Genomic DNA, 6,372 nt, shown 5'->3' with positions numbered 1-6,372 from the left:
GAAAACTTGAACTTAATTTCAGATACGTATCCAACTCATACAATTACAGTCCGTCGAGACATCAATTTACCCTCGATATATTGGCGAAAATACATATTCAAATCCGCAGGTACGCATAAAACATCATCCAAAATTGTGCTGAAAGCATTCTCTGAAAATTATTACGCGCAGTTAGTTCATAAGCCCACGCGAAAAGTAAACGGTTGTGAAACCACACTTGATCTCCTAGCAACAAATAATCCTGAGCTAATATCGAGCATCACAAACGATACTGTGATTAGTGAACACGGGGTTGTCGTAGCGAGATTGACTATTGAAGCGCCCAGATCCTCCAAACATAAACGAAAAATACACCAATTCAAAAAAGCGGGTAAACATTCACTTGACGCCTTCCTCAGAGACAATCTCCACTCCCTCAAAGTTAACAAAACAAGTGTAGGACAGATGTGGCTTGAGTTCAGATAAATAGTATCGACAACAGTTGAGAGATACATACCAAATAATTTAACAAACGACAGAGCTGATCCCCCATGGTACACAAAACGAGTCAGAACACTTGCTGAAACAGTGAAAAAAGAATGCCAAATTTAAGCGAACACAAAATCTCGAAGACTGGCGATATTTTACAGAAGTTCGAAAGTTAGCGTGGACTTCAATGCGAGATGCTTATAATAGTTTCCACAACGAAACATTGTCTTCGAAACGTGGCAGAAAATCCAAAGAGATTCTTGTCGTATGAGAAGTAAGCTAGCGGCAAGACACTATCAATGCCTTCTCTGCGCGATAGCAATGGGAATTCCATCGGTGACCTCGCTGCCAAAGCACAGTTACCAAACACTGCCTTTCGGAATTCCTTGATTAAAGACGACGAAGTAAATATTCCAGAATTCGACTGAAGAATAGCTGTCAACATGAGTAGCTTAGAAGTAGTTATTCTCGGAGTAGAGAAGAACTTAAATCACTTAATAGAAGCAAATCTTCCGGTACAGACTGTATACCAATTAGGTTTCTTTTCAGAGTATGCTGATGCAATAGCTCCATACTTAATCGTATACAATTGCTCGCTCGAAGAAACATCCGTACACAAAGACTGGAAAGTTATAGAGGTTATACCAATATTCAATAACAGTAGTAGGAATAATCCACTAAATTGCAGGCACATATCGTTAACGTCGATTAGCATCAGGATTTTGGAACGTATATTGTGCTCGAACATTATGAATTACCTTGAAGAAAATGGTCTATTGACACACAGTCAACAGGGATTTAGAAAACGTCGTTCTTGTGAAACACAGCTACCTCTTTATTCATACGAAGTGCTATTTAAAAGAGATTTCAAAGTTATTCCGTATTTTTAGATTTCCAGAGGGCATTTGACTCCGAACCACACAAGTGGCTCGTAGTGAAATTGCGTTCTTATGGAATATTGTCTCAGTTACGAGGGTTGGAACTTAAATAGTGGTAACTATTTATTCACAACCTATACAAAAGTGTTACATGTTTCTACCTGTTACTGTCCTTCAAAGTAGTCACCAGCGTTGTGTAGAACCCGTGGCCAGCGATAGGGAAGGCGTAGTATACCGTTAGCAGAGCCTGTTCTGTTGATGATGCAAATGGAGCGGTCTACTGCCTGTCGAATCCCTGGAACAGTTCTAAAGCGAATGCCACGATGTGGTTCCTTCATCTTCGGAATCAAATCAAAGTCACAAGGACTTAAGTCCGGGGAGTATGGTGGATGGTACAGTACTTCCCAATCCTATCGACCGAACAGAGCAGCCACAGCTTGCACTGTATGAGTCCGCGCATTGTCCTCGAAAACGATGGGTAGGTTGCGCAGAAAGTGTCGCCGCTTGTTTCGCAAAGCTGGTCGCAGGTGATGCTCCAAACAACGAACAGTAATACTGTGCATTGACGGTCTGCCGTGGAGGAACGTAATTCGTTAGGATAACACCATCACACTCGTACACGAGAATCACCGCAACCTTCACCATACTGGGGCTCTGATGCACTTTTGACTTTCACGGCGACCCATAATTCGTTGGCTTTGATTTTCAGTTTGGGCTTCGTGGCATATGCTTCAGAACTGTTCGAGAGATTCGACAGGCAGTAGACCGCTCCATTCACACCATCAAGAGAACAGGCTCTGCTAACGGTATACTACGGCTTCCACATCGCTGGCAACGGGTTCTACACAACGCTCGTGACTACTTTGAAGCACGGTAACAGGTGTAAACATGCAACTCCTTTATATCGGTTGTGAATGCATAGTTGCCACTATTTAAGTTCCAACACTCGTGTTTGAATGGATTCGTGATTTTTTTCTCAAATAGGTTACATTGACCCAAAATCATCGAGTAAAACAGAAGTGATTTCTGGAGTTTCCCAAAGTGGTGCTATATGATCTCTGCTCTTACTTATCTATAGAAACGATTTAGGAGACAATCTGAGCAACTCTCTTAGGTTGTTTGCAGATTAAGCTGTCTTTTATCTTCTAGTATGGTTGTGAGAAGATCAAAACAAATTGCAAAACGATTTAGAAAATATACCTGTATGGTACCAAAATTAGCCATTTATTCTAAATAATGAAAAATGTTCGACCATCCACATGAGTGCTGAAAGGAATCCGTTACATGATAAATCAGTCAAATCTAAAGGCCGTAAATTCAACTAAATAACTAGGAATTACAATTAGGAGTAACTTAAATTTGAAAGAAAGCCGGCAGCATGGCCTTGCGGTTCTAGGCGCTTCAGTCTGGAACCGCGCGACCGCTACGGTCGCAGGTTCGAATCCTGCCTCGGGCATGGATGTGTGTGACATCCTTAGGTTAGTTAGGTTTAAGTAGTTCTACGTTCTAGGGTACTGATGACCTCAGCAGTTAAGTCCCATAGTGCTCAGAGCCATTTGAACCACTAAACCGGCCCAAAGATGTAAACAACCATTCAAGAGCAGCGCCTATTAGACTGATGGGGTCCGACGGCCGATTAGTTCTAGTCATTCCACCAGGAAGGCAGGAAGGAGATACACGGCTCGTGTTGTCTGTAGTTCAACCACGCCTAGATACCTATGTTCGATCGCGTCCGCATTCTTATTTTGTGCCAGGAAGGCCTCTCACAAGCGTAGTGTCCAGGCGTCTCGGAGTGAACCAAAGCGATGTTGTTCGGACATGGAGAAGATACAGTGAGACAGGATCTGTCGATGACATTCCTCTTTCAGGCCGCGCAAGGGCTACTACTTCAGTGGATGACCGCTACCTACGGACTATGGCTCGGAGGAACACTGACAGCAACGCCACCATGTTGAATAATGCTTTTCGTGCAGCTACAAGACGTCGTGTTACAACTCAAACTGTGCGCAATAGGCTGCTCCATGGCGACGTCCCTCTTTGCGACCACGACACCATGCAGCACGGTACAGATGGGCCCAGCAAGATGCCGAATGGACTGCTCAGGATTGGCATCACGTTCTCTTCACCGATGAGTGTCGCATATGCCTTCGACCAGACAATCGTCGGAGACGTGTTTGGAGGTAACCCAGTCACGCTGAACGCCTTATACACACAGTCCACTGAGTGCAGCAAGAAGGAGGTTCCCTGCTGTTTTGCAGTGGCATCATGTGGGGCGGACGTACGCCGCTGGTGGTCATGGAAGGCGCCGTAAAGGCTGTACGATACGTGAATGCCATCCTCCGACCGATAGTGCAACCATATCGGCAGCATATTGGCGACGCATTCGTCTTCATGGACGACAATTCGCGCCTCCATCGTGCACGTCTTGTGGATGACTTCCTTCAGGATAACGATATCGCTCGGCTAGAGTAACCAGCATGTTCTCCAGACATGAACCCCATCAAACATGCCTGGGATGGACCAACCACTCTGAGGGATCTACGTCGAATCGCTGGTGGTCCGCAGCTCGTGGTCGTGCGGTAGCGTTCTCGCTTCCCGCGCCCGGGTTTCCGGGTTCGATTCCCGGCGGAATCAGGGATTTTCTCTGCCTCGTGATGACTGGGTGTTGTGTGCTGTCCTTAGGTTCTACATCTACATCTACATCCATACTCCGCAAGCCACCTGACGGTGTGTGGCGGAGGGTACCCTGAGTACCTCTATCGGTTCTCCTTCTCTGCTTGACTCTTCGGTGAAGGTATGTTCTCGAAACTTTAACAAAAGCCCGTACAGAGCTACTGAGCGTCTCTCCCGCAGAGTCTTCCACTGGAGTTTATCTATCATCTCCGTAACGCTTTCGCGATTGCTAAATGATCCTGTAAAGAAGCGCGCTGCTCTCCGTTGGATCTTCTCTATCTCTTCTATCAACCCTATCTGGTACGGATCCCACACTGCTGAGCAGTATTCAAGCAGTGGGCGAACAAGCGTACTGTAACCTACTTCCTTTGTTTTCGGATTGCATTTCCTTACGATTCTTCCAGTGAATCTCAGTCTGGCATCTGCTTTACCGACGATCAACTTTATATGATCATTCCATTTTAAATCACTCCTAATTCGTACTCCCAGATAATTTATGGAATTAACTGCTTCCAGTTGCTGACCTGCTATTTTGTAGCTAAATGATAAGGGATCTATCTTTCTATGTATTCGCAGCACATTACACTTGTCTACGTTGAGATTCAATTGCCATTCCCTGCACCATGCGTCAATTCGCTGGAGATCCTCCTGCATTTCAGTACAATTTTCCATTGTTACAACCTCTCGATACACCACAGCTTCATCTGCAAAAAGCCTCAGTGAACTTCCGATGTCATCCAGGTTAGTTAGGTTTAAGTAGTTCTGTTCTAGGGGACTGATGACCATAGATGTTAGGTGCCGTAGTGCTCAGAGCCATTTGAACCATTTTTTTTTTTAAATCGCTGTTGAGGAGTGGGACAATGTGGAGCAACAGTGCCTTGATGAACTTGTGGATAGTATGCCACGACGAATACAGGCATGCATCAATGCAAGAGGACGTGCTACTGGGTATTAGAGGTATCGGTGTGTACAGCAGTCTGGATCACCACATCTGAAGGTCTCGCTGTATGGTGGTGCAACATGCAATGTGTGGTTCTTATAAGCAATAAAAAGGGCGGAAATGATGTTTATTTTGATCTCTATTCCAATTTTGTGTGCGCGTTGCGGAACCCTCTGAGCTGTGGTGGTGCAAAACGTTTTTTGATGTGTATATTATCGCGAAATTTGGGAGAGAGTGTGAATGACATCATCCAGAATTTGGGATGGACATCATTAAAACAAAGGTCTTTTTCGTTACTGCGGAATCTTCTCACGAAATTTCAATCATCCGCTTTCTCCTCTGACTGCGAAGTTGTTTTGCTGACGTCAACCTACATAGGGGGAAATGATCATCATAATAAAATAAGGGAGATCAGAGCTCGCACGAAAAGATGTAGGTGTTCGGTTTTTGCCCGCATCTCGTGGTCGTGCGGTAGCGTTCTCGCTTCCCACGCCCGGGTTCCCGGGTTCGATTCCCGGCGGGGTCAGGGATTTTCTCTGCCTCGTGATGGCTGGGTGTTGTGTGCTGTCCTTAGGTTAGTTAGGTTTAAGTAGTTCTAAGTTCTAGGGGACTGATGACCATAGATGTTAAGGCCCATAGTGCTCAGAGCCATTTGAACCATTTTTTTGTTCGGTTTTTCCTCGCACTCTTCGAGATAGAAATAATCCGAATTATTGTGAAGGTGGTTCGATGAACCCACTGCTGGGCACTTAAGTGTGATTAGCTGAATAGTCATGTAGATGTAGACGAGAATATTGGGGTTGCCATTTTAAAAAATCATTTTAAACGTAGAGCCTGTGGTACTTACATGACGGCTGTTCAACCCATAGTGCACGAATTGTGCCTAGGTCGTTGTAATGGACGCAGCGGACCTGTACCTTGGGCAGCCCATTCCTCGGATTTGATACGTGTAGACTTTTTTCTGGCCGGCCTCTGGTTCAAATGGTTCAAATGGCTCTGAGCACTATGGGACTCAACTGCTGTGGTCATAAGTCCCCTAGAACTTAGAACTACTTAAACCTAACTAACCTAAGGACAGCACACAACACCCAGCCATCACGAGGCAGAGAAAATCCCCGACCCCGCCGGGAATCGAACCCGGGAACCCGGGCGTGGGAAGCGAGAACGCTACCGCACGACCACGAGATGCGGGCTCCGGCCTCTGGTGGCCGAGCGGTTCTGGCGCTACAGTCTGGAACCGCGCGACCGCTGCGGTCGCAGGTTCGAATCCTGCCTCGGGCATGGATGTGTGTGTTGTCCTTAGGTTAGTTAGGTTTAAGTAGTTCTAAGTTCTAGGGGACTTATGACCTCAGCAGTTGAGTCCCATAGTGCTCAGAGCCATTTGATTTTTTTTGAACTTTTTTCTGTGGGGAA

Source organism: Schistocerca nitens, chromosome 3 (assembly GCF_023898315.1).
Source record: "Schistocerca nitens isolate TAMUIC-IGC-003100 chromosome 3, iqSchNite1.1, whole genome shotgun sequence".
Lineage (NCBI taxonomy): Eukaryota > Metazoa > Arthropoda > Insecta > Orthoptera > Acrididae > Schistocerca > Schistocerca nitens.
This window is presented reverse-complemented; position numbering follows the sequence as displayed.